The 11504-nt window shown below is 38.2% G+C and overlaps 1 pseudogene; it reads left to right on the top strand.

The window, feature by feature from the left end:
* The first annotated feature begins 6707 nt into the window (after nucleotides 1-6707).
* LOC122145988 lies at nucleotides 6708-9559 on the top strand (annotated as a pseudogene).
* The last annotated feature ends 1945 nt before the right edge of the window (nucleotides 9560-11504 follow it).

Raw genomic sequence — 11504 nt, 5'->3', positions numbered from 1 at the left:
ATCACGTAGTAACAGTTTACTATGGCATTTAATGCAAGGCATTTTGTAAACCTTTTAACTGTTTTACAGTATTGTGGCATAATGGTTTTTTTTTTTTTTTTTTTTTTTTTTTAATGTTTGATTTCTGTCGTAAAGTTTGTAGCAGGTGTTAACAGTGATAAACAAGCAATAATTGTGAAGGGTGGGGTCGGATGGGGATACACCCATATCTTATATGCAAAATGCATATATATACAGTGGAGAACAGAATTAGAAAACAACCTATAATTTCCTAAATTTCAATGTCCCTGCTAAGTCTTATTTGAAGTTATCCTAACTGGAGTAGAAGGACAGTTTTTTAAAGCATATTTCATAAATTAATTATATACTGTAGCACGATATAAAGAACTTAAATGAGATATTTGAAAAAGAACTCTGATCAAAATTAGAGAACACTTACAGATACCTCCAAGTTATTGGTGTTTGGTCTGGCACCTGGTGCTAATTTCCTTTATTATATGATAAACCATGAATATGATGAAAATATATGAGATTGCAGGATGGCGGGCCACTCTAAGGTGACTGAAACCCTGTGACAGGAGGTTGTCCAGACAAAGGCCAAAAGGATGACACTTTCAGCCATTGCAAGAGAAGCTGATCATTCCGAATCTGTGATTTCTAGAAAATTACAATGACACTAATTCATTCAAGTTCCCCAAAAAGGCTGGCTGTCTGCATAAGACAAATGAGTGAGAAGACAGCACAATGTGGAGACTCTCGATGGAGAATTGGTTCAACACTACAGCTTTAATAGAAGTCGGACTGAAAGTATACTCTGCAGTGATGAAGCCTCTCATCAAATAACTGAACTCACCTTTGCTGAGGAGCATGTTGTGTGGAGAGAGGAGAACTGGTCCAAAGTTCACTTTAGTGATAAGAGCAAGTTTAATTTATTTGGGTCTGATGGAAAACATTTTCTTTAAACTGGGGAAAGACTGCACCCTGAGTGCGTAAAGAAGTCAGTGAAAACTGGAAGAGGAAGTGTCAAGGTTTTGGAGGCAGATACATTTCTGCAGCAGGAGTTGGGCCTCTTGTACAGATACATGGCAGTTGAAAAGCCAATGTTTATCAGAACCTTCTTCAGCAACATGTAGTTCCTTCCCTGCACCCATCTCCCAATCAGCCGGCAATTTTCATGCAAGACAATGACCCCCGTTACCAACTGAAAAATGGGGAAAAAGCATTTCCTTTAAGCTAAGAACATTAAAATAATGAAATGGCGGGGCCAGAGTCCTGATCTAAACCCATCTGAAAATCTTCAACAAAGTTATGGCTAAGAAACCCACTACAGAGCTATGAAGAGACTGGAAGAAGAATGGACTGAGATCACACACGCACAGTGTGAGAATATAGTGAGATACTGTGGCTGCAGATGTGCTGAAGTCACTCAAAGCAAGGGCTTTTACACTTCCTAATTTCTGACAGCTGTAACCTTCCAAAATTTTATTTGTAATCTTCTTTGGTAACACTTTACAATAAGGTTCATTAGTTAACTACTTTAGTTCACATGAATAATGAAGCTTGAACAACAGATCTACGGCATTTATTAATCTAATGTTAATAACAACATTTACTAATGCATTATTAAAATCAAAAGGTGTGTTTGTTAACATTAGTCAATACACTGTGAAAATTACCTAAAGTCTTACCTCACTTTGATCAAAATAGTTTTTGTTGAAATGCCTTGGAAATTTTGTCAAACATATTAGTCTTCAAATTTTGAGCGATGAAGATTAAAAAATAAAGGTTTTTGTTGAAATGCCTTGGAAATTTTGTCAAACATATTAGTCTTCAAATTTTGAGCGATGAAGATTAACAATAGTTCGGGTGGGGGGGGGGTGTCAAGTATTAAGCAATCAAGTATTCATAGATTGTTCTTTAAATTTGATCTCCACTGTATATAAATTGACGTGAGCAGTGTTAATGCAGCGGAGCACAGTAGGCTTACAGCACTTCCAGAATGTACACGATGATGTAGTGAACATGGCCAGTAGTTGGCAGTAAATCGACTCGCGCTGTTTCATCTGCTCCACTAGAAGAAGAGGGAGATTCAAAACAGCTGCTGTGACAGCGATAAAGTTATCAACATGTAGGTATCACAGATAAGCTCTCATATTAGCTAATCTAAAATAAAACGCATGTGTCTCCCACAAGCAGTCGAACGGGAATCATAACCGCTTGCTGTGTTTGTTCGTTTATCTGTTCACTTCTTTGACTTGCGGTCTGTCGTGTTGTGCTCTTGTGGCATGCTGCTAATGTTGATTAAAGATTCAAGCCTTTATTAAATCGTTTTATAAACACGATATGATAGTTATTAAGCTGTTGTCGTATTTAGAAATGTTGAATCAAACTCTGTTCAGTACCCGTTAGAGAGTCGCGTGGCCTGACTGAAGAAGGACTCGCTCGTTCGAGTTTTGCTTGAGACAGAGACAATGCGTGTTTCTGTCTGGCTGTGCAGCACGATCAGTCTTGAATGAGGTTCAGCCAAAATGCGGGGCTCAATTGACCTGAGAAAGAAAAAACAAACATTGACAATCAAATTATTCAATGAACATGTTAAATGGCAGTGCTCTGAATAGCTTTACTCTGATCTCCTTATTAGGGTTTGCAGCCTTCTCAAAACCCCACACACTTCTCATCAGCATTTCACACTTGGCTTGGTAAAGTCGTGAAAGCTGTTTCTTCTAATTACTGATCTAGAACCAGGCTCTCCATACCAAAATAAAAGTAATTAATTCTAGAGAACAGGCCACACTGACCCCAGGCCAGTGTTAAAGTGAGCTTACAGAGAAGGGGGTCACTTCAAACTGTCTTGTTTCCTGATCTTAACCTTCAGTTGCATGAGACACAACTTTTAAACATTAACTGGCAGTTCTGTCTCTCTGAGGGCTGCAGGTGAGGGTGGTTGTTTTATTTGCACTTTTGCTAATTTTTTTGGTGTTTACAGTTTGGTTGATTTATGTTTTTATTTACAATGGATTGTGGTTATGGTTTATGTCGGAGCACTGAATCTGGGTTTAAATCCTTTAGTCCAGTCATGGTTCTGTGTTTGATTTTTAGCAAAGAAACTAAAATTTATTTACATTTATGCATTTAGCAGACATTTTTATCCAAAGCTACTTATAAAAGAGGAAGCCAACAATATTCAGTTATTTATTAGAAAATGATATTAGGAAGCAAGCTAGAAAAGAGTAGAAATGCATGTTACTTTTATATGTGTTGTTCCGTTTATAATTAACCAGTAATAAATCAATCAGTGTATACTGATATTTTTGGCCGTTAACCTTGTCCTCTTGGTCAACTACCATTGCTTCCCTTGATGTACTAAGCTATTGACATTCAAAATTGCAAAATGAAATGTGAACTATTGTGTAAAATGAAAGCTTGTTTAATTCTTCAGCAATTTTCTGTGCATCTCATTTTGCAGTCATGCAAAACTACTGTACTAAATATATATGTTAGCATATTGACCATTGCCCACCCTGCTCTCTAGGTGCATTGGAAAAAGCTATATCAGATGACTACTATAATAAAGTCATTCACTTGCATTCATACATAGGAAATGCGAAGGAATTGCAGAGTAAATGCAAATAAGTTTCAAGTTAGTGACTGAAAGTATGTCAAAACGGAACTTAAAAATGTAAATGTTATATATATATAAGAATATATATATATATATTAATATATATATATATATATATATATATATATATATATATATATATATATATATTACATTAGCATGAAGTCCATGTGGTGTAACAGCGGAATCACACATTCACACCATGACTTCCTCTGCTATTTTGACTTCAACAGATAAAAAAAAAAATTGTATGTGTTATGAGAAAAAAGAAAACTGCTAATGAAATAGGCTGTTGTTATTTGCTTGTGTTTGTTGCTTCAGTGCTGTGAATTACTTACAAAGTCAGTCTAACCTTTTTATTATTCTAACTTTTGTCTATGAAAAATGACATGTGGAAGTGATGATGATGACAAATGTGAGTTGAGTGTTGCAAACAGCTGACAGCTGTTGCAGCATGTTACAGAAAATACTGCAGATTTATAAGAAATCAAGTGGATACTCCACCTTTGTTCTTCACGGCTGGGAAAAAAAAATATGGAAGTTAAATCCTTTAAAAGGAAAATCCTTTCATAATTAACTTACTCTGATGTTGTTCCAAACCTAAAAAGTTGTTTCTTCTGTGGAACACAAAAGAAGGTCATTTGAAGAATGTTTCAGCCTGTTTTTCTCTGTACAATGAGTCAGTGGGGTCCAAAACAACTTGCCTGGTCCCTCATTGGCTTTTCATTGTACTGACAAAAAAACAACAAAAAAAAAACAAGAAGATTGAAATATTTTCAGAATATCTGCTGTGTTCACACAGAAGAAAAAAGTCATACAGGTTTGGAACAACATGAGGTTGAATATAAAAATAATCTATCCCAAATGAATGAAGACCGCTCATTACGTAAATGACGTCTGAGCCATTCAGTCAAGTGTTGTTACTGGCCCCTGTTGACCCCGTGCCCTTGGCGTGTGTGGCAGGTGGTGGATGGCAACATCAGCTGTGAAGTTCATTCGAAATTGAACCTCTTCACGAGCGCTGGGAGCTAGTGGAAGGTTGTGTGCAAGAATTACTCAATACCCAATGGCAGCGCAGCATGGGGGACGCGAATTCAATTCCCTATCCGTCAGTCAAGCCACCGCTATCCAGTGTTTTTTTTTTGTCTCCTTCGGCTGAAGGGGGAGAGACAGACTCAAGACGAGAAGCTGATAGGCCATGCCCGCTGTCCCGCGTTCTGGGGAGCCATAGTCTGTTTGTGGAGTCGGTCGTGGTGTGCACCACATTACGAGGGCAAGGGTTACGGGCGTTATCCTGATGGAGGGTGTTTGAGCGGTATGCCCAAGGGACGGGGCTGCACCCGATTGTGCCTTACCACCCCTGATAAGCAGCACTTCTGTACTATGCCCATCGAGGGTTTGGTGCTGGTCCCAAGCCTGTCCAAAGTCGGGACCGCTGGCCTCCTTACTTCATGCCCATGGAGGTCCTGCACAAGTTCTGTAGCAGCGCAGAGAATGAGAAGAAGGCAGGAAGAGTGATGCTAGATTTTAACAATGCTGCACTCACCTGTACCTTCCATTTTAACCACATCCTTCCCTCCTCCTCCGCCTCCACCTCCTACCCCTCTCGTCCATTCCTCCTGCTCCTCCACCTCCTCCTCCTCAAGTCCTCCTGCTCCTCCACCTCCTCCCTCTCTCCAGTCCTCCTCTCCTCCACCTCCTCCTCTCTCTCCAGTTCTCCCTGCTCCTCCACCTCCTCCTCTCCTCCCAGTCCTCCTCGCTCCCACCTCCTCCTCCTCTCTCCAGTCCTCCTTCCCTGCCACATCCTCCTCTCTCCAGTCCTCCCTGCTCCTCGCCCTCCTCCTCTCTCCAGTTCTCCTGCTCCTCCACCTCCCTCCTCCACTCCAGTCCTCCTGCTGCCCCCCTCCTCCCACCTCCTCCTCTCCTCTCTCCAAGTCCTCCTGCTCCTCCACTCCTACCCCCCTCGTCCCCGTCCAGCCTGCTCCTCCACCTCCTCCTCTTCTCCAGTCCCTCCGCTCCTGCTCCGACCTCCTCGCTCTTCTCCCAGTACCGGCTGCTCCACCTCACTCCGGATTGGCGCGTCCCCCAGGGGTCACCAACTCCACCACACTCCTCCTCCTCTCTCCAACCCTCCTGCCTGCTCCTACCACCTTCCTCCTCCTCTCTCCAGTCCTCCTGCTCCTCCACCTCTTCCATCTTGTCCTCCGTCATCCTTGGCTCCAGTTACACAGACTCTGGAGCAAACGCCGTACACCGACAACAGAGGGCTGCCCATCTTCTGGATGCACAAGGACATCTGAGACTCATACTACACTTCTTCAGTCTGTAATAATTCAGGGATACACAAACACATTGTTTACAGGACAAGAAGGATTTCGTAAACCTGAACTGTTTGAACTGTATTGAATTCAAAATACTGTTGACAATCTGAATGTGCCTTAATACCAATGTTTACTTGTGTGTTTTAAACTGCTAATTATTTCCTTTTTATTAGAAAATAATAATTGAAAGGATGTCTTTTATCACACCCCCCTCTAAAAAAACAAATAGCACTGCTGAGATTATGGTGCTGCTTTTTTTGATTTATCAAAAAAAAACTTTCTGTTGATGTTGAAACTTTTCTGTTTCCCTGGTTGATTGATTGATTGATTGATTGATTGATTGATTTATGATTGATTGGTGCTCAAGAAACATTTTTTATGATTATCGATGTTGAAAACAAGTGTCCCTAATTTTTTTAATTAAAGAAACAACAAAAAGAAACACCCATTTTAAAAAACCCAAGCTGTTGACACAGTAGTGTATGTAAATATATAATTGTATAAGTATAGTGTATAGTATTACCTGTAACTGGTCAACATTTATTTTTTCAGTCATTTCAAAAAATGTATTTTAAACTCACTTTTTAGATTAGTGTGGTTTTGAGTAAATGGCCACAAAGTGTTGTTTTTTTTTTTAATTTTGGTTTTAAGGTAATCTGCTAATGTATTTATATTTTTGATTAACAATGAATAGAAACAATCAGTTATTGAGTGCATACATAAAAATAAAAATGTTTTTCAAAACTTCTATGAGACACCTTACCATGAATACCACTGTCGGATCTGCTCTGATATGGTTATCAGGCAACCATAGGTATACTTTAAAACCTGTTTCCATAGGAACTATACTGTACTCACAAACACAGGAACTCCTTCTTCAACTCCCCGGTATAGACCGAATAATAGAAAATTCATGTTGAGCTTAGCCTATGGTCTTGTCTAAAACTAAAAAAAGTTTTCATACACTTTTTTTTCTAGATTATTTGCTTTTTTTTCATCAATATAAATGACACTAAAATTTGTGTGTCTGTTCATAGGCATGCATTCTGAGATCCTCTATAATTTACCATCCCTTCCTCAAATTAGCCCTGTCAATCATTTTGTCTCCCAGCAACTCTGTTCAGAATATGGTTGAGGGGGTTGAGTCTGTCACTGGGAGGCGTGGCTTTTCAGTGATCTGGAAATACCTACATCTTGGTGTCAGAATCGATACGGGGTCTCCCTGCCACTGCGCCAGTGTTCAACATCATACATAACTCAAAAGCAGAGATTTCAGGGTCAGAATATGAGCATATTTTATCAGCGCCGTCTGGGCCTTTACCCCTACAGCAACCGTCAGGGCTCAAAGGTCAAATGGTGGCCTGCCTCAATAGGGATCCCTGAATGCTCACCTCTCATTGGCCGAGAATGCAGATCATTGATGTGTTGAGAAAGACATTCAGAGGATTAGCAGTGCTAGATTGGGAAGCATGGCAGCCTGTATGGATGTGGAACTTTGGGACGCTAGAATTGTATATCGGAAATTTTCAAAAAAGCTGGTTAGGTGGAAACATCCAGATATGTCAGAAGAGGAAGTGAAATCTGAGGCGGAAAGCGGAGTTTGAATTAGCAGCAAGAACATTTTGGAAGAGACTCTCACGCCTAGGTTGTCCATGCCTCTGCCCAGCAGGGATTATGGGGGTTTTAATGGGTTGCCCAGTTGCTATAACAAATCAGGGCCAAGGACAGAGTGGATACACGGGGCAGTGCCACAATGAAACAGAGATTCTCGCCCCCCCGATGATAACCTGGTGTTTTTATGGCAACACACTCCACCGCCTTGTATCCCAGCATTTATTTGTGGCGTAAGCTGGCAGGACACACACACGCTCAACTCATGTTGAGACCACCGTGTACTTGAGGCCTCCGAGATGGCATCCCGGCATTCACCTGGCAAAAAACAAAACCGAAGCACTTCCTGTTTTTTCCGCCCTACACCAGAGTGGCAATTCCCACACACATTGCCTTTCTTTCTTAATCGGGTAGCCTACACAATAGCCCTTTGACAGTTTTCCTCCATACTTCAGTTTTAACATTGTGTTTTGTTCTGAGCTCCAGTTTTATCATGATAGAATAGATATTGAAAGAGGAGGGGTTTAGTTTTGAGCTTTTGCCCAGTACAGCCATAGGTGACTCACCTCATTCTCATTTTTAAGCATTTAGTTCTTCTTCAGCACAGAATCCTGATCAGTTCAAGAATGCAATAATGTAAATTCTTGGCCAATGGATTTTAAGTACACAGTGCTGCTGTACATACTAAATGTACATTTTTTTTTGGTTACTGTAAAGGTAACTAACCTTATTCTGGGGGCAATAGAGTCAATTAATGTTAATTTAAAAAAAAAATTTTTTTTTTTAAATATATATTGTTTAATAATAATAATAAAATATTGTTTAATATTTATTAAAACACCACTCCTAAATGTAATCTTTAGTTAATTTCAAAATGTATTTTATTATAATGCTGATAGCTCAATTCAGCTAACATTTAAAAGCATTATTTTTAGTTTTCAGTGTTTATTTATTTACTTATTCACACAAAATATTTTAGAAATTAAAATAAATATGGGCCAATTTTAATTCTGATCACCAGCCATAAGAGCCATTAAAATAATTAGTCAGTATCAAGTAATGGCCAGCAATTAAAATTAATTTAATTTATTTTTTCTTTTTAGTGTTTATTTATAATTGTTTTTTTTTAGAATTTTAATATTTGGAACATTTTTTATGTCATCAGGCCATAACATTAAATAATTATCAGTTTTTATATCAGTATGGTTATAATATAATATAATAATATCATTTTAATGTATTTTTTTTGTGTGTTTATTTAATAAAAAAACCTTTTTTTGAATTTAATAGTGGTCAATTTTTTAATTCTGGTCATCAGCCATAACATTAAAATAATTATCAGTTATATCAGTAATTGCTAGAATATAATATAATAATATATTTCAGGCTGATCTGACTTTAAAAACTACATTCTTCTGTGATACTGTGTTAGTGTGTGTGTATCTTTTCAGACGGATTTGGAGCACACACTAGGTGAGAGTGCTGCTTTAGGTGCCACTGGAGTTGTTGTGTTGTGGGGCGAGCTGAAGTTTTTGCCAAGTCTAAAGGTCAGTAGGCCTAACTGTGTGTGTGTGTGAGGGTTTATAGTCTGGATTTACCTTTGTGCGTGAACCTAATGTTCCATATAAATCCAAACACCTTCAGTACACAAACTGAAAATGCCTAATATTCGATATTAGACTTAGCACACATCTTCTTACTCACTGCTGCAGCTGTTATATATGTTTCTGTCTTTCTCCAGCGGCAGTGCGCTCTCTTGCGTGATTACATCAGCTCCAGTATTAGGAGAATATGTCTCCTCCCTGCAGATCGGTGTCAGGAACTGCAGTAAAAGAATGTGTAACGCCCAGGGACGGTGTGCTCGACGGGACCCTCACTCAGGTTACATGATCCCTCTACATGGTACCCAGTGAAGCTCTTCCTCTCAGTGACATGAGGTCAAAGTTTAAAGTGTATCTGCTTTGAAGGATGGAGTGGAGAACACTGTGAACAAAAAATTTCCTAAGAACTGGTATTTGCTGTTCTGATTTTACATATTATTATAAACCACACACTTAATAACAGTGACTTTGATTCATCCAACAACAATAAAAGCAAATCAAATACATGTTAAAGTTAATGTGAAACTCTGCTTCCAACCCCATTGTATTTGTAATGTGACCTTTCTGAATTAAACAGAATATTGCATGATTAAAAAAAATGTGGCAGTTGAGTTTATCCATCACAAAATGATTGGATGGTGAAAAGTAGATGTTAAATATCAAAATTGAGTAAGATTAGCTGAAACAATGCCTAAAAAGCTAACTCACCATCATCCAGTCTGTCTGGAATGACATGAAGAAACTGAGGCAATGTCTCCAAGATACTTCAAAGAAACCTACCTGCAAAGCTACAGTACTGTGAAAGGTTTTAGGCACTTGTGTAAAAATGCTCTAAAATGGAGATGCTGTCAAAAATAATATCATAAATAGATTTTCTTTTTATCAGTTAACTATTAACTAAATTAACTCAACATTTGGTGTGACCATCCTATGCTTTTAAGCAGCTTTTGCCCTTGGTACACTTGCACATAGTTTTTTCAGGTAGCTTTGCAGGAGTAAGCTTCTTGAAGCATTTTGGAGACGTTGCCAGTTATTCTGGATTTAGTTTGTCTCCGTTTGTTCTGTGTCTTCATGTTATTCCAGACAGACTGGATGATGGTGAGATCAGATCTCTGTGTGCAGCGCTTGGCTGTTGTCAGGCTCCTTGGATTGTTACAATTAATGGCAAAATGAATGTTTGCAAATGTAAACTGATATTTCCTACTGACGCACTATAACAAAGATAGAAATACCAGACTTAAAAATTTATCATAATTTGCTTGATTCGATTCTCTGATTGGTGGAGATTTCTTTGCAGAATCTGTGGGTAAATATGGATTTTCCAGCAGAAATTCTGCTGTTGGAACACAATTAAAAAAAAAAAAAAAAAGTGGTTACAAAAATGTTTTGTAGCAAGTTGAAATAATGTGGTCTGTCGACTTTAGTAAAAGCATATAGATTTAAACCTCATAGCTCATAATAAGAATGACATTAAAGAAGGTTTTAAAGTTATCATTCTCATGTTGAGAAAATGAATAGTATTTTTACTTCCGGACCTAACTGTTGTACCTCTATAACCCCACAGCCTAAGTGACAAGCAGAAAGGAAAGTCATTTCAAGAGGCTAGCTGGTTATTTTTGATGAAAGATTACATTTTTGTTATTTGTAACAATGTGCATGGATGAAACCTTTCACACATTAAAACCAGGGAATCCACAAAAATGTGAGAACATTTTCAGTTATGTTTATTATTGTTTTAAAAATTCATTTTTTCTTATTAAATAGGGAGAAATATTATGGTCTATATAATTATTTACAGTCATTCTGCAATCACTTACAATTTACTCACCATAGTGAAAGCATGATCAAACCCCTTGATCAAGCATGTTTTTACATTACAATTTAATGTTTGTTAAGCGTGATAATCAATTCAAATATAATTACAAGTATGATTATTCATATTTTTTTGTGTTGTTTTTATTATCATTTGCTGTGAGTGAAACTAATATAGCAAGTTGCCAACTAGTGTGTAAGCATTTAAGTGTACAAAATACTGGTGAAAAAAGTCCATTAATTAATACATTGTTGTCCAGTTACACAGCACAAAAATCAGCATGCTAAGAGTGAATGTTTTTGAGCAAGATAATGGATTCCTCTGAAGTAATAGAAGCCTTTAAGACAGAATCACACGTTGATGTGAAGTAATCGGTGCTCTTCTCTCAGTGTTGTCACAGTGCAGTAATGTTTCTCTTGTGGATCTGTGTCCGAATGATTTGTCGTTATGGTCGCTGCACTGTCTGAGGTTGATGTGCAGCTTGTGCAGCTCTTGTAAGAGTTGGGAGATTTCTTCAGTTGTTTCCTGTTTCTGTT

The sequence above is a fragment of the Cyprinus carpio genome, chromosome A8 (assembly GCF_018340385.1).
Source record: "Cyprinus carpio isolate SPL01 chromosome A8, ASM1834038v1, whole genome shotgun sequence".
NCBI lineage: Eukaryota > Metazoa > Chordata > Actinopteri > Cypriniformes > Cyprinidae > Cyprinus > Cyprinus carpio.
This window is presented reverse-complemented; position numbering and strand designations above follow the sequence as displayed.